This window comes from Diadema setosum, chromosome 11 (genome assembly GCF_964275005.1).
Source record: "Diadema setosum chromosome 11, eeDiaSeto1, whole genome shotgun sequence".
NCBI classification, from domain to species: domain Eukaryota; kingdom Metazoa; phylum Echinodermata; class Echinoidea; order Diadematoida; family Diadematidae; genus Diadema; species Diadema setosum.
The window spans coordinates 12415733-12439450 of record NC_092695.1 but is presented as its reverse complement, the minus strand read 5'-3'; the positions used below and the strand labels follow the sequence as shown (position 1 = coordinate 12439450).

At 39.5% G+C, this 23718-nt stretch overlaps 1 pseudogene; it reads left to right on the top strand.

The window, feature by feature from the left end:
* The first annotated feature begins 399 nt into the window (after positions 1-399).
* On the top strand, positions 400-23604 carry LOC140235294 (sacsin-like; annotated as a pseudogene).
* Positions 23605-23718: the final 114 nt, after the last annotated feature.

Sequence of the window (23718 nt, the reverse complement as noted above, 5' to 3'; positions counted from 1 at the left end):
ACTGAAATATTTCATTTTGTCGTTGAAACAAATGAAAAGAAGAAGTACAGCAAAATTACCAACATAAAAAAATGGAAGTGAGCGATTCCTTTATAAGTATAGGAGGACATGACATCAAAAAAAGAAATGTGCCTCTTTGTGTTAATCTTTGATTTAGGTATCATCTAATGCCATAGCTGTTCAGAAAACATTAAGGTCTTTCAAATTCAATAGAAATTATTTTTGATCTTTTTTTCTTGCTATCTCAAATCATTATTTCAACTGTATATAACATGTAGGACTGGAGACAATTGAATTCACTTAAATGCAAATTACAGAGGGATCCTGTGATATCTTTCCTAAATACATTTATGATATTCAAAAGAGCATGCGATATTTTATAAATTACAAAAAGGCGAAATGACCTGCGGAGTTACTCTGGACGAGTTTATTGTAACGTATACTAACCGTAACGTTGCTATCCATTTTTTTTTTTTTTTTGTTTTTTTGGTGGTGGTGGTGGTGGTCTAGCTAAAAAAAAAATTATCAGTCAAACTGCTAAAAAAATTTGCTGGAACATGTGTCATGATGCGGTAATTGTTTATAGTAACTTTCATTTTCGCAAAATTTTTGTCACAAGACATTGATTTTATTTTATCATGTCCTTTTTTGTAACATTACTAACCATGTCCTTTTAGTTACCTTGTCAACTCCAATATTTTTTTAATTGTATTCATTCTTTTCCATTCTTTTCTACACTCAGCAAAAAAAAAAAAGACGAAGAAAGTAAACACTTTTTCAAGTTTATATCTCTCATAGAACATTTGGCTTAAAGTTAATTAAAGTGAACAGTGTTTTATTTGGTTATCAACCTGGTAGGTCAATATAAAGGGAAACTTAACGCATGACTGAACACCTTTACTTTCCTCTTCAAATGCATAAAAGTTAAAATAGTAACAATTAACAAGATGTCATTCATTTGTTAGTGCTCTTCCCTGTAACAATAAGAACAAAAGACGAATTTAACGCAATAATAAAACATTACTTACATTGCAACAGTAAGACTATGATCTCTATAATATCTTTGAAGCTCAAAAGATCAATAAAGGCTAAAATATTGGAGGAAAATGAAGAATCTTCTGTCAAATCCAAATTCAAATGGAATGAGAATTGTAAATAGTATTTGGTTCTTAGATTTTTGTCATGAATTCTTTAATTACTAAATAAAAAATGAAATACAGATATTCTGTTCATTTAATCATCTTTGTGCCCTTACTTCCTATGCCATTTGAAGTTCGAGTTGGCAGAAAATTCTTATTTTTTCCTTTGGTTCCCGCTTTGATTTTGTTTGAGGTTATAATGAGAACGAAGACTTATTTTTGCTGTTTCATTCAGGTCTCTCATTGTATTAAAGTGGTCTTTTGTTATCATTGTTGTCTTTAAGGGCATTTCAAAATGAAAGACAACATGTCAATATTTGCAATTTTTACATTTGTACCTTGGAGGACAAAAACGAACATGTTCACTCAGGGGTAGAATTCCCTTTAAATTGACATACTGGTTTCATAGCCTATCAAATTACCTTTAACATAACATGGTATATAATACATTGATTTTCATCAAAATCTTCTATGAAAAAAATGAACAGGAAAAAGTGTTAACTTTCTTTTTCTTTCCTATTTTGCTGAGTGTACATCATAAATCTGGGAAGAATGAACATGTTGTAACATGATTTTGACCTAAAATGAATAGATGATGATTTAGTAGTAGGCCTACAGTGTAAAAGCAATGTAAATTTGCTTAAAGTATAAATGTAACGTTACTAACCATACCTAAGTATGTAATATATAAAACTAGCGACCCATCCCCAAACAATTCTCCCTAACTACTTTTCATAACAATTTATACCTCTACAACTATTCTACAGCAACGACAACAAAAAACCTATATGCTTCTCCCCTCCTTCTTTCAATCCACCCATTGCCAGAGAGACGTCTGTCATTGTTCCCCTCCCCCAATTTCCAAGTCCAAACATCCCGATGCCCTCGCCCCAGCACATTCATAACCTCCTCTATATCACACCCTTGCCACAATTCAATACCCACCCATACTTTTACTCATTACTACCTGAACACACTCACTCATAGCAGGGAGGTGTAAAAAAGACCTCCCTGCTTATAGCATGCTCAATTGTAAACACACATTCAAAGCTAAATGAAAAAGACACACATATACGGCCCCAAACTAATCAAATTGAGGATTTCTTTTAATTGAATGCAGTTGTATTTTGATATTACATTAATGAACGTTACAAGCCTCATACGACGTGATCTTCAATGACTCTATTATCATAAATGCCCTCTTCATCAGTCACTTGTTATTCTCTCTCCTTCTAACTGCCTATTCAGGACCAAGAACTTGATGATTCCGACCGTGAGTAAACTTTTGTTTGTTTGTTTGGTTTATTTCTGCATTTTCTTTCTCCGAATACAATTGCAAATGAAAACAAAATGATACAGATACATACAAATCAATACAAAGAAAAATCATTTGCGTAACAACATTCAGTCTGAAGTGGCATAATTATGAATCTAAATAACATAATTATTAAGGCATACTGTATCTAATAACAAAGGAGAAATCAATACAGGGGACCGTCATCATAAGCAGAGCTTAACGTGGATGAGGCCCTATCTGAATATGTGATACAAATGTAAATACAACACCAATTATGTATGTACTCATAAAACTATTAATCTTAATACACGAAGCACATTTTGCTACAGAAAAAAAAGAAAAGAAAAATAGTGACTTGGCGCTTTAAAACAAGAAAAAAAGACAGCACGCAGCACCATTGATTACTGCATGGTATAGCAGACAATAATAGTGTAGGTGTGTGCGAGTGACAGTGCGTCGTGTGTGCAGGTGACAGTGCAAGAGAGAATAAAGGCTGTAGCATGCCTATTTTGGGGTGAGGTATACGCTTTACTGAATATATGCAATATCATTATCAAAGAAAGGAACGGAAGGGAATGAAAAAAAAAACACTTTGCATGGATCAGGGCTTACTGAGACCTCAGAAAAAAAGAAAGAGAAAATACATTGATGAAAGACTACTAACTGGAAACATATTTCAATAATAAATACTTTTTTAAATGAGCTTTAAAGGAAAAAAAGTGAAGTACACTGCTTTAATTGATCAGGTAGGTTATTCCAGACGTCGGGACCGTAATGTCTAATTGATATCTGAGCTAAAACAGTTTTGGGGTTTGCAAGGTGAACATCTGTCGAACGGCGAGTTAGATATGTGTGTACATTCGAATTTAAGTGAAAAATATTATGAAATAAAGAGGGAAGTTGATTTGTTGCATACTTGTACATGAATATACCTGTTTGTAAAATGTGGATGTCCTGAAGCTTCAAAGTATGCAAACGATGAAATAAAGGATCTGTATGAGATAAATATATGTGGAATTAGTAATAATACGAATAGCACGCTTTTGGAGTAAATACTATGAATTCAGTTTAGTTATACTACAATTTCCCCTTACAATATTTGAATACAATATATAAGGCAAAATTAAAGAATTATATAAAATAATCAGGGATCGTTCTGATAAGAGATCTTTCAACTTCCAGAGTACGCCAATATTTCTTGATAGGGTCCTTTGTAGACAGGATATATGTTCGTTCCATGTCAAATGAGAATCGATTGTAATGCCTAAAAATCTAATAACCTGTTTCTCGCAAAGAGAAAACCCATCAATTGAGTGTTGATATTAAGATCCTGTGAGTAGGGTTTTCTAAAATAAACAAAGTTTGTCTTATTAACATTCAAAGATAACTTGTTTGATTTAAACCAATTCAATATATTCAATAATTCAGTGTTCAAACGATTAACAAGGGTCCCTATATCATGATCTGATGTAATAATAGATGTATCATCAGCAAAAAGTATAAAATTCAAAGATGGAGAAAAACCTATGATATCATTTATATATTATGTTAAACAACAAAGGCCCTAAAATGGAGCCTTGAGGTACCCCACATTTAATATCAAATTTCTGTGATTCATAAGACTGAAAACTAATATACTGTTGACGGTTTTGCAAATAATTTATAAACCAGAGCAGAGCGTGACCTCGTACTCCATACGTATTAAGTTTATGTATCAATACTTCATGGTCGATGGTGTCGAATGCTTTCGACAAATCCATGTATATACCTATAACATGCTTCTTATCAGCAAAAGCTTCAATTATTTTATCACACATGTGAGCGATTGCATAATCAGTAGAATATCCACTTCTAAATCCAAATTGATTGGGTATCAATAAATTATTGGTTTAGTAAAAACTGATGTAACCTTTTATACACAATTTTTTCAAGAACTTTGTATATACTTGGTAATAATGAAATTGGTCTATAATTACTCATTAATCTAAAGTCATCTTTTTTATGAATGGGAATAACTTTTGCAAGTTTGAATGAGTTCGGAAAAATGCCTGTTGAAAGAGACATATAAAATACGTGAGTTAGGGGGCTTGCAAAGTAAAAAATTATTTGTTTCAATAAATGAACACTAAGACCATCATGCCCACTCGATTTTAGTTTTCAGATTCTGAACAACATTGATTATTTCATGATCATTGGTAGGCGTGAGAAATAATGAATTTTCACAAGGATTGGGTAAATAATCAGTAAAATGTGTATTACATGAATTCATATTAGATGCTAAACTAGGACCAATATATATATAATAATCATTAAATGAATTGGCAATAAATGTGGTAAAATCTGTAATTTCCTCATTGTCAATGATGATAGAGTTGGTAGTTTCTTTTACCGTCTTTCCCATAAGAGCATTGACAGTTTTCCACAATGAAAAAAGATTATCCTTATTTTTTTTCTTTATTAGTTGAATAATGCAATTTTTGGGACAATCTTATTACTGATGTTAATTGATTTCTATATTTCCGGTATTTCATAAATGAGTTATTACTTTGATTCTTTATTGCTTGCTTATTATAACTTATTACGGGTTGATATAGACCGCATAATACCTTTTGTAATCCAGGGTTGTCTATTTTTCTTTAAAGGTTTCCGTTTAACCAAAGGAATGTTTTTCTGATAATAATACAATAATCTGCTGATAAATTTTTCATAAGCAGTATCAGCATTGCTTTCATATACATCGCCCCATTCTTCCTGCACTAAATCAAATATCAAAGAATTTATGTTATTTTCTGTTTCCTTGTAATACATTTGAGATTTTTTATTTTCAAAATATTGTTTTGTTTGCAAAGAACTATTGTTGATGGTAAAAACAGGCAAATGATCGGATATATCATAATAAAATATACCATTTGTGAATTCTGTGTTTATTACATTTGAAAATATGTTATCAATAAGAGTTTTTTGATGTACTAGAAATTTTTGTTGGGTTGTTGATATGTGGTTGAAATAAATAAGTTGCCAATAAACTAACAACTGCATTGTATGATTATCAGAATTATTTAAAAGATCAGTATTAAAATCTCCCATTATAAAAGTGTCTTTCTTTTCCTGAGAAATAATACTCAGAATTTGATCAAAACTTTCTAAAAAACAATCAATGTTATTTCTTGGGGACCTATATATATTACCTATTATTATATTTTTTACTTTACTGTTCACAATTTCAACAAAAATATCTTCCGTACCCTCGATATGTAAGTCATGCCCGACTTTTATATCAATATTATCTTTAATGTAGAAAGCAACCCCACCTCCCTTGCCTAAGTAACGATCAGAACGATACATTCGATAATACTCTAAATCAAATATTGGTGGTGAATTTGTATTAAGCCAAGTTTCTGATATGCCAATTATACTGAATTGAAAATTTTGTAAAGAGGAAAGAAATGATTCTATAGAATCAAAATTCTTATTTAAACTACTGGCATTGATGTGAAGGAGGCTCAAAAAATCAAAAAATGATTGAAATTTATTTTGTTTTATCTGTGCATTAATCTCGGCAGTTGTAATAACTACTTTTGGAGTCATTCAAACTTTGATCATCAAAGATCATACCATGAGGGATCATTGTCGGTGTGGGGGTATGAGTAGAAACTGAAGGGTTGTGGGAAGAGGTTTGAGTGCAAGTGCAGGTGTCTGTGTGTGCATGTGCCCTGAGCGTGCGTGCGTGTGCATTCATCTTGAGTGTATGTGATAAAGAGTGCAGCGTCTAAATTATTTACTTGAAATTAGAGTCAGCGTATACAGAACTAGCAAAATATACAATGTCTGGAATATGCCGGAAGAATTAATGGGGAAAAAAACCCTACAACAGTATCTCGCAGTCTGCCAGGGGTACCAAAATGGGTAATTATATATAGCAAATATTATCTAAATAACTACTTTTTATATATTTACGAGAAAAAAAAACAAACAAAGTGATTGCGAAGAGAATCACGATACATACAATCAGATGTACCTATATCAACCATGTCTATATTAAAGACAATGACTATGTAACAATATGCCTGTAAAATCATATGTACACAAACTTCAAACAATTGTTACAATTTTACTTTTAAACTTTATATAAAGCAATGATACAAATAAGCAGGAGCTTTAAGTACTCTCAGACAGGGATTATGAATAATGTATAATACTAATAACGCTGTTGAAACAATGCCGTGAAGTGGTAAGTGTTCATCAGGAATAAGGTAACATAAAGATTAATCAAGTTTGGGAGCTGTCACATTACTCTAGATCAGAGGAGTGATCACAGTAGAGCAGTGTGATTAAAAACAAAACACAACTGTTTCATTACTAACGATTTGAGGGGCAAATGAAAGGAGTGAAGCTAAGTTGTATGTGAGTGCGTGAAAAACTTCGGAATAATAAGCAGGTTATCACCCGAGAATCTGTTCTTCGCTTGTAATGACACGTGAATAAGTAACCATGATGATATATGAGAGAATTGTCAAGTGGAAAATCGGCGAGTCTCATTGAACCCAGAGTGATTGAGCAAGAAGATGACAGGAGCAGTGACATTGGTGTAATGACTAAAAAAAAAATCAAGCTGGTATTTTATTACAAAGTTCCTTCATATTTCTTTTCTTTTAAGCTTCGCTAACCAATGTGCCATTTAAAAGAATACAGTTGCCTTAAACTACAATATCGTTGACAGGGCACTCAAAGAGACAGGCATGCATTCTAAAACGAATCGAGATGTGAATTCATTGCTTTTTATGACCATGTACTTTCTTTTATATTGCCGTTACCAATACTCTGGCTTATTTTGGGTAAATACCTTGTACGGGTCAATATACAAGTATGACCTTTTCCTCTTTTCTGTGTGTTTTTGATGATGAAAACACAATTACAACATTGCAATGTTGCTGTGTGTATAAGGTATTATTATGCTTAATACAAACGCTGGCAAAAGAAATTACTGAGTCAGTGTTTGTCCGGGCGAGGCATGTCCATAAGGATGTGAGTGCACAACCAAGCTGCAAAGTCTTGTTTGCGTCTAGACTTGTCTGTTTTTCTTTTCTTTTCTTTTTTATCCAATCTGCGCAGACGAGTTTGGTGTAACAGTGCCCCCGCTCGTAACGTATCTGAAGAAAATTCTGCGCGATTACAGCGATGGTCAGATCTTTAAGGTAAGTTTACGTATATTAAAAGCATAAACATAGCCGTCACTTATATTTATGAGAATTCTTCTGCAGCAACTTCTTCTGCCCTCACTGTAGTGAAGACTTCTGGGCCCAGATTAGTCTCATCAACCACCTCAGTCCACAAATAACTGATGGCGATGGTCATCTTTTAAGTGAACAATGAACAGCCCATATTTTGCGTCTTACATTAATTGTTTTGAAGACGATTTTATTGTTTTACATTTAACGACGGAAGTGTAGCAAGTATAGTAAAAACACGGAAAGCTACAAACATTTCCTCCAACTCGTCATCTATAACAAATTCACATGACATGCGGAAACTTGAAGAAAAAAATGAAAGAGAAAATGCCACTCATGAATCCACCGTCAATATTGTTAGTATGTTCTAATATCCAAGTAATTAATGATTGTAGATGTTGCCATTTCACCATGTCCCGAGTTCATATCCTTCCCAACGTTTACAGCCTTATTAAAGATGTTTACTCCCCGATACCCGTCTTTTTACTGAGATGTAAATATGGGTAGCTGGTAACGTATGGGGTATGATGTTCGTTCAAGATCATTTCTATTTTCTTAATCTCAACATGATAAATAACATATACACGTAATGTACATGGAAGTAGAGAAATATTAACGTAAGTAATCAAGAAAAAAGGGTTACATTATACTTTTGATGGGTTTTGCAGAAGTAGGCCTTTTAGTGATAAATGAATGGGACGATGGAGATTCTGGACCCACTGAAAAGTGAAGCTTGTAGAGCTTGTATAGATTGAGGGTCCCACTAGTTACAATATACAATGTACATACAAAAAAAAAATGTGGTCACCAAACCCAGTTCGTATTGCTTAAACAGATAGCCACATGAAACATAAATGTATACGTAAATTTGTATTGTTTATGGGGCTGATACAACTAAATATACTGTATAGATCCAACAGAAACGAGACTAACAAACAAACAAGATACAAGACAGGCATTATGAGCTCAGACACACCGAAGTTTGATCAAGAACATTACAAACGCAACTATTTAACGAAAACTGTGAGAGAAGAGCAGCGCTAAGACAAAGGAGGCTGCCATCGAAAACAAATGACGGAAGAAGGATAAGACAAATAAAATGGGACCGATTGATGAATATGCTTGATGTATTTCTAGGTTTGCTTTGTGATGTGTCAGACGAATATGCTGTTCATGTTGTGGAGGCACGACGTTTACCATACATTAAGACGTTAAGTACAGTAAATTTTGATACCAAGACACTAGATTTGATCAGAGACCAACAGCATCAATTTTGTTACAAGGAATGTAAACCAATACACTGTACTTTATTTTTTTTTTTTTTTTTTACGGAGACGGACTGCCATTATGGTATGTTGTTTGTTTGTTCGTTTGTTTGCTTGCTTGTGAAAGGAAATTCTTCAAAATGCGGAAGATGCTGGTGCCAAGAGGGTTAAATTTCTCTACGATGTCAGACAGTATGGAACGCAAACGCTCTTCTGTGAATCCTTGGCACCGTACCAGGGTCCCGCTCTCTACGCATATAACGATGCCAAATTCAAGCCAAAAGACTGGGCGGGAATACAGAAGCCAGCCCGCAGCAACAAAGAGAAAGACCCTCTCAAGGTCGGCAGATTTGGCATCGGTTTCAACTCCGTCTACCATATCACAGGTACAAATTCCGTTAATTTGCTGAAGAATGAACAGTATTCGAGTAATGCACAATATCTCTATTCTGTCCATTCGTTGAGCTAATACGTACATTTGTCTAAAGACAGTATTCAAAGCATGTTCATATATATCGTACACACTTTTTAGTCATAGTTATTATTCTTGATCGACCTTAACTTCTTTAGTGGTGTCTCATGGAAGCTTTCATTTTCTTCGCAGATCTCCCAAGCATCATGAGTGACCGTAGAATAGCCTACTTGGATCCATTGGCGAAACACTTTAGAAATAATGATCGTCTCCCCCAGACAGGATTCCGATTTAACTTGCAAAGCTCAGAGGACCAAAACACCTTTCGTGCATGCAAGGACCAGTTCCGACCGTATCGGCAAATTTTCGACGATGTCGAAGACGGGTTGTGTGACGGACAATTCGATGGGACGTTGTTCAGATTCCCGCTCCGTGAGACTGAGAGTGAACTTTCTAACAAAGTTTATACTGATGAAAAGAAGATGGACGATCTCCTTGACGCTTTCCTTGTCGACGCGGATGTAGTGATGCTCTTCCTTCGTTCACTGAAAGAGGTTGAAGTTATGAAGAGACCGGCTGATCAGAGTTCCCGTTTCATTGTCCGTGTGAAGGCAAATGTGACGTCCAATGAAGAATTACCGATTGAGCAAGATCAGTTCACACAACAGCTGGTTGAGTATTGCTCGAGAAGTGTGGCAGATCGCGAAGACCTTCATATGTCCTATGATGTCAAGATATGTTCAGAAAAGGTAGAAGGGTCGAAAACTACTCGTTGGATTGTTTGCCACCACATCGCAGGAGCCGGTATGAGTTCAGAACTTTCCGATATGGCAGCTGAGCAGAATCTATTGCCATGGACGGCCATTGCCGTTCCTGTCAGTATCATGGAAGATCAACATGACAGATCTTTTGGAAGAGTCTTTTGTTCATTACCACTTCCTCCAGGAGAAGAGAGTCGCACTGGGTTACCCGTTCACTTGCACGGTTTTTTCGGAATTCAGAGTGACCGCCGGGCGATCAAATGGCCTGGTCCAGACCAAACAGACGTACCCGCAAAATGGAATGAATTGCTTGTAAAAGAACTGCTTCCGTCAGTATACGTCAGAGCTATAACAACTGCCATTGGTAAACAAGACGTCAGCGTGGAGAGCATATATTGTGCGTGGCCTGACGAGTCATCCGTGCATGAGAAGTGGAATGTCGTTCTGGAGCCCTTCTTCGATGCATTGTTCAAAGAACCTGTCATACACAGTGAGAACAATGGATGGTTGAAAATTGGCGAAGTCATCATTAACGATTTGTCTGTAAAAAATAAAATGGAAGTGGTTATACTGAAGTGCCTTCGGTATGCTGATAGGCCGTACGCATCACTACCCAAATTTTGCATGCAATCCATCAGGAAATACTTCAAAGGAGACATTGTCACAATAACTCCAGCGCTTCTTCGTAGCTGCATTCGCAGTGATGAATCTGTCCTCGAAGATCTCGACAGCCAGGAGAAACTTTTGATTCTCGAATACTTCATGTCCGACAGACATTTCTCTGAGTTAACCACATTGCCATTACTTCCTCTCGATGATGGCAGTTTCATTCCATTCGAAGAATCCGATTCCAAAATCTACATTCCAACCACCAGATTTCCTCGCCATCTCATTCCTGGTGAGAATCAGTCTTTCGTCCGAGCATCAGAATCTCAAGCACTTCAGGACTCCCTTGCCGAAGTGGGTAAGTGCGGCATTTACATCCATTTTTTATCTGCAGAAAGTCTCTATATGAACTTCAGATGTTTAAACGTTAAAAAAATGCACACTGCCATACCCTGTTTGCAAACATATTATATACTGTAAGTACAACACTACGTAGAAACATGAAAAGGAATACATGGCGCTTGGACATTCTTGGGAATACTGCAATGTAACCATTTCCTCCATATTTTGTCAAAAGATTTTTTCATCAGTGGAAGTTAGGGTTAAATTGAGGTGGGATTTTACTCTAACTTACAGAGATCAACTTTGCAGTTAATTCTGCTTAATGTGGAATCTCAGAGGATTTACTTTGCCTTGATAAAGTGGTCACTCTGATTCATGAAATAAGAGAAAGGTACACAATTTCTTTAACTCTGGTCCCTTTATGCGTTTGTCCCTAAAAGCTGTTACTTTGATTCTTAAGAATTCCTCAGTGCTTGGTAAATAGATGTTGGCACATTTAGGGGGAAAACAATTACTCTTTCCACAGAATTACATCTACCAAAACTTAGCCACTGACATGACTGAAGAGCCACTGATTACAAAAACCGCTGAAATGCAATGTATCATATGGTCCATTTAATGTTAGAATGTACCTGTGTACTTGAGCTAAAAATTTCCATTCAAATAGAAGAGGATTTTCAACATAGGTGTGCCTTTATGGAGGCTCAAAGTCATCAATCAGTCACTGCACTGGTAACAGTTGCACATATATCTATCACGGAGTAAGCATTCATGTTGGATACCTTCTTACTTTAATACACATAAAATCATTAAAAGAATTAATGCATTCGATCTGCATATTATACATTTGTATACTGTGCATACACGAGCGTTACACTTAACGATGAAACAAGACTTCAGTTGCAGCCATTCCATTCAACGCAAATAATTTCGTTGTTCATTTGACTAACAGATCTATCCTTTGTGTTCATATTTTCGGTGCGTGTTGAGGTGGAAAGATATCAGGCTATTGAGGCAGGTTTTGTGAATGTTTGTATGAACCGTGATTATACATGCACTCTAAAAAAAATCCGAGTCAGAACTGACCCGGAACTGGGTTCGTTGGAGTCACACACCGTTCCGGGTCAAAAACGACTTGGAATTTGGTCATGAAGACCCCGAATGGGGTCACCCTGACCCAATTCATGACTCTGAATGGGTCATATCTGACCCCATTCCTTGTCATTTCTGACCCGGAACGGCATGTGACCCCAACAGACCCAGTTTCGGGTTAGTTCTGACCCGGATGTTGTAAGAGTGTGTATTTAAATGATTTGGAACGACTAGTGAAATTAGATTGTCTTCCTTATCAGAAGCAAATCACTGAAAGGAAATTGAAATGTGGGAACCACTCGGTATTTACGTTAATTTCAGTGAATAAAGTGAAATAAAATAAACAATAACTTATTTCATTTGAATGTTTGCTTTAGAAGAAACGGAATCTTGTGTCATTTTGTTTATCTGCTTATCCATTTTCCCGATGCAATCGCGCCATGATTCATTTAATAATGGAGTCTTTGTGTGTGTTTTGAATTACAGCAGCAGAGAGCAGCTTTCAACTCGAGGTCTTAACCCTCGAATCCGTTGCTACTCTCCTGAAAACCAGCTTGTGCAGATGGCAAAATAGACCAATGCCAGGAATCTCCAACCAGCCGCCTGCTGAATGGTTGGAAGCAGTCTGGAATATGTTGTACAAAGAGAGTCCGGACAATCTGTCCTTATTTGAAGGGATACCTCTCATTCCGCTTCCAGACACAAACGCTTCCGAAGTTACTCTCAAACCGCTTGCAAAGATGTCTGCTTTAATTGTCAAAAGAAGTGGAGAGTCAACTCTGGATAAACATCTTGAAGATGTCCTTGTTAAGATTGGCATCGACATTCTGAACCATACAGATTACGTCATCAGGCACCCTTCAATAATGTCCCAAGGTTACATTCAGCAGCCGGTTTCAGATGGTATTCTAAGGGCAACACTGAACACAGACCGCAGTTCTCTTGTCAGGAAGTTACAAGACCTTAAGGATAGCGAACGAGCCCTTTTGAGCGAATATATGGGAAATGCAACAATCAATCACTCAACCCGTGATCTATTACTTTCTCTTCCACTCTTCAAGACTCTTCAGGGTTCTGGCGTCTCATATTCACCCATAGTGAGTGCAGCGGAGTCAATTGGTTACATTGACATTTCTGCAAGTGAATCTCAAGAACTCCCTAAGCCACTAAAGTTACAAAGACCTGTTATCGAAGCGGAACACAATTCGAAACCTCTCCTGGACAAATTGAAAATCGTTCCTCATCTGTCAAGGTTCGACGTGATAAAGCATGTAACTGAAGAAATACATGAAGGTGGTTTGTATAACAAATCGGATGTTCAAAGTGTTACACTGTGGCTCCTGCGGCACTGGGATGAAATTAAACATAAATGCGAATCAAGCAAGCATGTGCTCCAAAAACTGCGGTTTGTTCCTACAGACAGCGTCCCTTCAACGCTGAAATCACCTTCTGAACTTCTTGACGTCAGGGATCTAACACTCCGAAAGCTATATAAGGGCCAGGGATTCTTTCCAATTGAATCTTTCACAGAGCCAGTGGTCCTTTCAGCTCTAGGCCAACTTGGCATGAGGGAACAGGACAGGGTAACTGCGGACGAGGCAATTACATGTCTTGATATCGTTTCAGAATCAAACAGTGTTGATCTCGCTCGCTCCTTTTTGGAGTTCCTTGCTAACAATAGGAGTCTTTTGTCTTGCAATTCATCACGACTTTCTGACACTGTTGCAGCATACATGAAGAGCAAATCCTGTATACCTTACGAACAGGTTCGACCTCCATTCTATCCCTCACGGCTCCGCTGGTATCATGTGCCTTCTTCATTCCTCTCCGCTCCAAATGAGACTATGCTACTGACAGAAGAGAATTCCATGCTGTGTGGCTCAATAGTTCCACTCACTACAGTTGACGACCAACTCTTCCCACTATTTAAGGATCTTCAAATTGCTTCGAATGAACCAACTTTACAAAATGTGATGAAGCAGCTGACGGAGTGTGTCCAACTCACCCAAGAGTCCCATGAAGTAGATTCCATAGAACTTCCACTGATGGTAAAAAGCATATATGCTTTCCTCTTAAAAGAATGGAAATTACAAAAAGAGAGTGTATTAGAGCACATGAAAGCAATTAATTATCCAGTATGGAACGGCGACGGGTTTTCAGAACCAGGTCAGATGTGTATAGGTGATCTGCCATTTGATATGTCGCCATATATGACACAGGTTCCTTCTGTCATGCGTGAATTCGCAGATCTTCTTCGTGATCTTGGAGTGAAATCGACCATGGATGCTAATGTGGAAACATTGGTCGACATTTTGCACGAAGTAAAGAAATCCTGTGAACAATCAAGAGGGAATGATACTGCTTTTCATAAAAAGCATCTTCATCTAGTAATGCAAATACTAAAAGAACTCCACGCAATTGGGGAGTTGCCACAAAACATGCAAAAACGTTTATTGGTGCCGACAGAAGCCGAAGGCTGCCATTTGATACCGGTAACGGACAGTGCGTTTGTTGATAGACCTTGGCTAAAATCGCTTGTTCATGAAGAGCAGTCTGAGGATGGAAAAACATTTGCTATCATTAGTCCTCTTGTAACAGCGGAACTTGCTGACTTTTTGCATGTCCCTCCGCTCAGTCGCTTGCTCTTGGACGCTGATGATCTAGAAGAATTTACCCAGGCAGGTCAGACAGAACCTCTGACTGTACGAATATGGAACATCCTGAAGAATACGTATGGAGACTCTGCCATTTTCAAAGAAATGATACAGAATGCTGAGGACGCTGGTGCCACAGAGGTCCGATTTCTGATTGACATGAGGAAAAACAGTGACGCCATGGTAAAACTCTTTGATCCAGGGATGAAGTCTTGCCAAGGTCCTGCCCTGTGGGTTTTCAATGATGCAAACTTCACAGACGAAGACTTTGCAAATATTCTTCGTCTCGGTGGACGAACAAAGGAGAAGAATGCTGAAAAGATTGGAAAGTTTGGAACAGGTTTCAACTCAGTGTATCACTTGACTGACGTACCTTGTTTTGTTAGCAGACAATTTATTCAATATTTCGACCCTCATACGACACACCTAGGAAGGGTCCTACGAGATAAATCTCAACCAGGAGTGAGAGTGAATCTCCAGCGCACTTTCCAACTACGAAGATTTCCAGACCAGTTCATGCCTTTCGATGGGGTTTTTGGCTGTCGTATGTCAGAGCCTTTCCACTATGATGGATCACTTTTCCGGCTTCCCCTACGAACAAGAGAAGGAGCGCAGAAAAGTGACCTAAACAAGGAGAGTTATGACGATGTCAGAATCAAAGGACTTGTGCTTAACATGTGGGAATCTTCCGGAAGTCTCATGATTTTTACAAGAAAAGTGATGAAGGTTTCTATGCATTATCTCTCAGCGGAGTCAACGAAAGCTACAAAAGCTGTAGAGCTTTTCAGCATAGAAAAGCGCCGTTCGGAAAACACAGTCAAGGACGACATCATACTCAGCACAGAATCAATTACACAGGAAATGACCCAGTCAGGGGCAGAATTCTTTCAATATGAGACAGCGGTGTTGAAGAGCACCTTCAGATCGATCAGAGCCACATGTGAGGGTTCCGTAACAACAAAGAAAATGGCTGCAGAAGAATCTGCTGTGGGCCTCTCTCCAAGGGGAGAAGTTGCAATGACCCTTGTGGAATCACATCCTTCTAAAATTCAGGGAGAGGTGTACTGCTACCTGCCATTGTCCATACAAAGTATGTTGCCTGTACATATCAATGGGGCTTTCGCGGTGACTGACAACCGACAGCACCTCTACAAACCAACGCCTGAAGGTATGAACAGACATGCCGAATGGAACAATCTTCTCTTGAGAGACGTTGTCTGTAGAGCCTACATTCACTTGCTATCTGATAACAACTTTGTCGAGACTTTTATTTGCAAGTATGGCTCAGTAGCCTATGATTGCCTGTGGCCAGACGTTGATAACGTGCCAAAGGACGGGGACTGTTCCGCAATCTTTGATGCATTCTACCACGCAGTGGTACACGGATTCAATAAGTCGCCGCAACCCACCCTCTTCTGGAAAGATGGAAAAGCTCTGCGATTTCAGGATGTTGTGTTTTTGAGCCAAGCATTTCAAGACGAAGATAGCGTAAAAGATGCAGTAACTGTCATTTTGGAAAGTTGTCTTCATAACTCTACTGTTTTCGCGGTTAGCGACAAAACACGACGTGCTTTCGTACGTGCGGATCTCAACGACGAGCTAATAGAGAAAACATTCGACCAAGAGAGGTTTTTTGACGAGATTTTCCTGCCACAACTTCCCAATATACCAGAGGAACACAGAAACGTTCTGATACTCTTCGCTCTGAACTGCAGGAAAGACAGTCTACGCCAGAAGTTAAGAGACGTCAGATGCATCCCTGTGTCAGGAGGAGAGCTTTACCTTCAAAAACCGGTAGATCTCGTACATCCACAGCGCCAAGCAGCGAAGCTGTTTTCCGAAGGAGACGGTGTATTTCCGCGGGAAGATTTCAGGTCAAATCAAACTTTTGCCGCACTGGAAGATCTGGGAATGATAACTGATCATGTTTCTGCAGAAAAGTTCCTTACGCAATGTAGCTCAGTCGCTAGTCTGTGTGCAGGAGAAGACTACAATGCATTGCGGAGATCTCGTGATTTGATTAAGTATCTGTCAGAGATGCTTTGTACACGGGATTGGAGAAATAACAATTCTCTTAAGAAGCGACTGATGACGCTAGCCATTTTACCTGTGGTCCAAGATGGGAGCACTGTGTCTCCTTTCCTTCCATGGAAATCATTCGGTCGTTACATGGCTGCCAACAGCATTTACTCTATTTCGCAGACGAATCTTGTAAGCAGTGTTGCTCCAGTACTTGATGAGTCTAAGGAATCGCCGATGCCACTCGATGTGTCACGTTTTCTGGATTTGCACGAGAAACGACCTAGGCTTCAAGAAGTCATGGATCAGTTGACTAATATCCGTATTCATGTCGAGCAAGGAAATGTGTCACATGAAGTTGAGAAAAGTTGCTACGACATCTACAAATATTTGAGCGAAGAATGTAGAGACAATCCAGCTGGTGAACTTCTTACCTCACTCAAGAATGATAGATGGATTCTTATCGACAAAGTTTTTGCGCACCCCTCAACGGTGGCAATAACTGTCGGCCCTTCCCTTGAACCATATTTGTTCCAGCTTCCAACCCGATTATCTCAATACCCCTCTCTTATTCAAGCTGCAGGAATCAAACAGACATTCGAAGCTACTGACTACGAGAAAGTGCTTCATGACATCTACAAAGTTAATAAAGAGAGACCACTACAGACTGCTGAATTGACGGCTGTGACTGCCATTGCGCGTCTTCTTGGGAAAGCCCGCATTCCTGGTGATGTTTCAGTTACATATCTCCCGGATGTCTTGAATGTTATGCGCCCATCTACAGATCTGTGCTACTGTGATGTTGACTGGATAAGCAATGAAGATGGTCACATTCATCAGTGCCACCAGGACATTAGCTTTTCTTTGGCAAAGAGACTAAATATCAAAGACATTCGCCACCAAAGTCTAGAGCAATATGCACAAAATCTACCAGGGGAAGCATTTGGCCAGCGCGAAAAGCTGACGTCCCGGATCAAGCGCATTCTTCAATCATACTCAGGCGAGGACACAGTTTTCAAGGAATTGCTTCAAAATGCAGATGATGCTGGCGCAACTGAATTCCACATTGTGTATGATCCTCGCAGTCATCCAAATGAGAGGGTGTTTGGTGACAAGATGAAGCCTTTGCAAGGTCCTGCATTTTGTGTTTTCAATAATCAGTCTTTCTCCACCGAAGATATCATTGGAATACAAGACCTTGGCCAAGGAAGCAAAGAAAATGAAATGAGTAAGATCGGTCGGTATGGAGTTGGCTTTAACACTGTGTACCGTCTCAGTGATTGTCCAAGTTTCATATCAGGCGGCGAAACCATGTGCGTATTTGATCCACTCTGTAGCCATGCTCCAGGAGCTACGCACAGCAGCCCAGGTCGCTTATATAAAGTCACAGACCAGTTGCGCCAGACATACTCGGATGTTTTTCCTTGTTATCTTGAAGACAAATTCACTGAAACTCGCGATCGTTATACTGTCTTCAGGTTTCCTCTCAGGTCAGAAACATCTAAACTAAGCAGCGAAACCTGGGACAGAGACAAGATCGAAAAACTTCTGGAAGAATTCGCAGTGACAGCATCAGAGAGCCTCCTCTTTCTGCAGAATGTGAAATCAGTCAAAATATCAGAGATTACAGCAGATGGTGTTCTGGCATCTAGACAAACAGTGGAAGTACAAATTCAACCACATGAGGAGGAAAAGAAGAGATGTTTCTACTCTCGTGTATCTGAATACATCGCAGCTGCCAACAGTGGTGAAAGTGTACAGGAATTGATGCCTGCAGATATCTGCTATGAAATCTTTCTGCGTAGCGAGGCGAACACTGAGCATTGGGTGATATGTCAACAGTTGGGCTATCGCAACTGGAATGAAATCGATGAAAACCCCATAATCCAACATAAATTGCTTCCTATCGGAGGTGTTGCTGCTCGTTTGTCAGACAAAGAGTTAAACGGGAAAGCTTACTGCTATTTACCTCTTCCTATTGACACGCAATTGCCAGTCCATGTTCATGGTTATTTCGCCCTTGATCACGAGAGCAGGAGAAATCTATGGCAAGGTGCGACAAAGGATCATCAAACACTGTGGAATCAACAACTCTTTGAGCATGTAATTGCACTCTCCTACATCAACCTGTTATTGTGGATTCGTGACTATTTCAGTGAACATTACGAGTGGCACACGCCAATCTCACAAGACAGATCAAAAGATGCGCTCAAGGCCTTACATGCCTATCACGAGTTCTTTCCACGCAGAAGAAGGGACAACTATTGGGGTGCTCTCGTTGGAGCCATCTACGAAGTGATTGCTCGCACAAGGTGTATGCTTTTCCCCGTTCTGCAGCCAAATGATGAGAATTCCTGGCTTCTGGCATGGAAAACACCTGTTGTCAGTGAATTGGACACAAATGAGACTGAGCATGGATTCTGTAACACGTTAAGTCAGACATTTACTGAGTCATCTGTATCTAGCTTACAATCTCGAGCGTCAAATAAGCATGTAATCTTAAAGAAGCTCCTGCGACAGATAGGATTTCCAGTAATTGAATCGCCTCTGAGTGTAGTTCGGGAAGTTCTAAAGGCATCTAAAAAATGCAAACAACATGAATCCTCGCTTGCTGTTCTTGAAATCTCGCCATCAAGGGTGGTGAATTTCCTATGCAGGGAAAATCGACTTAGCAATCAGCTTCCAATTCCAATTTCGCAATCAAAGCTTCAAGACGAGAACGGCTTAGCTCTGCTCCTCGAGTATTGTAAAAATGATGACAGACTTTCACTGGATGGCCTTCCACTGTTGCTCACGCAAGATAACATACTCAGGTTGTTTTGCCGATCAGCACGTGTCTTCAAATCAGCCCATGCCTGGCTTTTTCAAAAGCACTTGGCGAATTTCCTTCATTTGAATTTTTTACACAGATTGCCAGCAAACCAAAGATTTGTCTTCAAAGACCTTGACATTACTGCCATTGCCGAGATGATGAGAACAGATGTCCCTTTCTTAAAAGTTCCATCAGATGATTACCTGCCTTTTGGTGGCCAGTGTAGCCTTCCTCCAAAGTGGTTCAATGATGTGTGGAAATTATTGGAAGAGCTTCAAAATTCTTCAGATGGGTCAGCTAATCTCTTCAACGAAATCAAGCATATGCTCCGAGATTTTGCGATACTGCCTGCAGTTCCACTTTCCTCACCTATGCAAGATTTCTCGACAAACAATTCTTCGCTCTGCCTGGTGCCTCTGAAGTTATCTTACACCGTCCTCTCGCTGCAAAGAGACATGGGCCTACTTCCACTTATTCTGCCAGCTTCTTCAGCGCTGAAAAAGTTGGATGTACACACAACGGCTGAGCATTCAATACCCTTAATCAACCGACTAACCTGCAACATTGGTTCCAAGTCGCAGATTTTAGAGGTCCTCCTATATTGGGTTTCTAAGGACATTGAACGTTTCAAAATGCTAAGTAACAGTGAGCACGATGACATACTTCAGACTTTCCTTGATAGCCCAAGAGATCTCCAAGATATCAAACGCCTGCCTTGCTTTGAGACTGTCGACGGAGAACACCTAAATGTTGACACTTTAACATCTGTTTTCGTGCTACCGGATACCATCCCTTCTTGCGAACAGGATGCCTGGATAGAAAGCTGCAACGCAGTTTTTTTGAAGTCGAAAGAAAAGTTTGCACATCTGTACGAGACTCTCGGCTTGTCTAAAGGAAATGAGTATGAAGTCTATGCCAACTTTATCTTACCAAGATTTGGTGACATGACGCAAGAGGGTCGAATAGAACATCTAGTAAGAGTAAAGAATATGCTTCTACTAGAACAAAACAGGAAGGATAAAATCTCGCTCTTACGTCTACATTCACTGGACTTTATTACAGGAGCAGATGGGGATCTTTATCCGGCGTCGCACTTCTTTGATCCCACTGTCGAGGTGTTCAGTCTCATGAAAGCAAGAGATGACTTTCCACCCAATGTGGTGAAGAGAAGTTTGGGTTTGGCATTTCTTAGAGAAATTGGAATGAAGACTGAAGTAACACAAGCGATGTTCCTTACCTTTTCAAAGCAGATTGAAGGAAACAGTGATGCAGATCAGCAAGCGGAAAGCCTTGTCAGATGTTTACAAGAACACTGTAGCCTTCATTCCGACCAGGAATTCTTGCAAAAAGTTGGACGCATTAGATTTCTGATCAGGAGAGAGCTCGATCAAGAACTTCAAGCCCTTCATTCCGCAGTGGCAGATGGACGTTGTTGTGTTGCGTACAATGGATCGATGATCGAGCATACGGAGCTGGTATGGACAGTGGTACCAATGTTACCGACATATGCTTCCATTAAAACAGAGTGCAAGTGCAACAGCCAAGATATTCCATCCAAACTTGGTATGATCGTAAAGCCGACTCTGTCAACTGTTTTGAAGCACACTGTTATCCTATGTAAACATCTCAAACAACAACCTCAGCCCGTTGATCAGAAAGAAAGAGTGAGCAACGTTTTGGAAGGAATTCTGTCGTTTCTAGGTGACCAATGCACAAACGGGAAATCCTGCAAACCTGACGATAAATGCGATCACTGTAGAGTCATCAAGGATGAACTTGGAATAGGAAACGTTCCTCTAATTCCAGTTGATGTTGACGGCGCTTATACCCTTGTACCAGCTAAACAGATCTCCCGCACTGTGACTTGTAATCTATCTCCATACCTGCACCAACTTCCTGACAGATGGGGCCCTTACTTTTGGTTACTTCGAATTCTCGGGGCAACTGATAAACCATCCATAGGTCAAAATGCGTGTGTGTTGAGGAGTGTATTCGAAATCGGGGAAGTAGCAACAATTCATCCAAACGTCTTACGCATTGTCCAAGAAGCATCTTGTGAATTATACCGAGGAATCCACAAATTAGATGGTTTCTTGGTTGAAAAAGAATTGGATGAAACGTCTGATTTGTGCTTGCTGTCAAAAAAACACGGCTTGAAGAGGTCTGACACGCTCTATTTCAATGACGCTAATCACTTGAAAGGCCGCATTTCAACTTGTGAACTCCCAATACTTCATGTCTTCCCTGAGGTAGAATCCATCATGAGAGACGTCCACGAAAAACTGCCAAAAAGACTTCGACCGATAGCTTTGAGTGGAAGGGTAAAAGAAGTATTGAGTGTATCCGATACTGAACAGGCAAAGTGTCCATTGAGTCAGCACGGATGTTGTGATTTTGAACGACAGCTTAAAACTATCCTACAATCCAAAGAACTTCTCATTGCAATTGCCAGCATAGTGAAGCACAACGATAACAAGGTTGTCAGTGGGGAAGAAACGCAGTCAATGAAGAATACCTTAATGCATTTGGAAGTGACCTGCATGCAGAGTGTCCACTCAGTCCTTCAAATCGATGGAACAAACATTGCCGACAGTGCCAAACAGATACCTGCGTTTGTGACGGACAAAAATCAGCTTTATGTCACTCACACAACCGAGGAAAACAGGATAAAGACACTAACAACCGTTTCCAAATGTGTCAACCATGTTCTCGGTAATTTGTTTCAAGACAAAGGACTGCTTGTGCTTGTAGCTCTTTTGTCTGTGAAGTCTCCCTTGGATATCTTGCCCTTACTATCTGAACATGACGTAGAGGTAGGTATCGGATCATATGATAGCTGTGATACTCATCTTCCACCACCGGGAAGTACTATTCCTAGTGCAATTTTTCATCTAATCGAACAGGATATGTGGGTGTCATTCGAAGAGGGAGAATATATAGCTCTTCAACGGTTGGATGGTGATGAAGAGCTGTACGTCTATGCACGCATCATTAAACGCGTAAGAGGCGAATCGATACAAGCGGTATACCTCGTTGATGTAGGGTCAGATACCTATGTTGAAGCTAGTGTTTCTGACATTCACAAGATCCACCTCCCGAAGGCACAGACATGCTTTGAAGTTGTTCCATCCACTAAGGAAGAATCGAATGCGCCAGGGACAAGTCATCCTAGGAAGGCTTCATCACTCCCTAGTAATATTGAGGAGGCAAAAAGACGTGTCACTGCAGAGCTACAAGAGATTTGGAAATTGCCGGAAGAACAAAGAAAGAAGGCAATCCGTCGCCTGATGTTGAAATGGCATCCTGACAAGCATCCTGAGGGACCAAGCCATATGTTCAATGAGGCATTCAAACATCTTCAAAGGGAAATGAAGAGACTATCGAAGGGTACCTCCATCTATAATGATATCATCCGAAGGGCTGGACAGAGGGCATCTGAAGATCGCAAACGGTTCAACACATATGGAGGATATGCAGGTGGTTCATGGAGAAAAGGCTCCGAAGAAACAAATTGGCACGCATTTTTCGAGAGGCATTCTCGAGCACCAGATCTTCCAAATGCCCGGCGATGGTTGCGACAGGCATACGAAGACTTACGGTCTGGTAGACACGACATAGATCCTAGCGACAGCGAGCCCTCCTTGGAATGGGTTTCTGTCAAGTGCCATCAGGCTGTCGAGAAAGGACTCAAGGCTGCACAGTTAGCTTCGCAAGGATACTCAAGTCGGACACACAGCCTCATCGTTCTGGCGTGCGACGTTAATGATAACATACCAAATGGCTCTCTCCTCCTTGAGAAAGTAACACGTCTTTCTGGATTGGTGGATTACTTTAAATCCAGGTATCCAGATAACTGCGCATTCTCCAAAATCCCACATGAAGTCTACAGTAGTCAAGATAACGCCCAAACTGCCCTTATTGCTACGAAGGAAATACTGGATATGATTGCTTCATACGTGAAGCGGGATTCGCAATGAGTGTTCATTGTTTCGGGATCAGACAGTAATGTAAAGTCCATGTACTTAGTACCTTGACACAAATATCCGTACATTCTTCTAACAAGAAGCTGTAACATGAGATAAAAATGCACA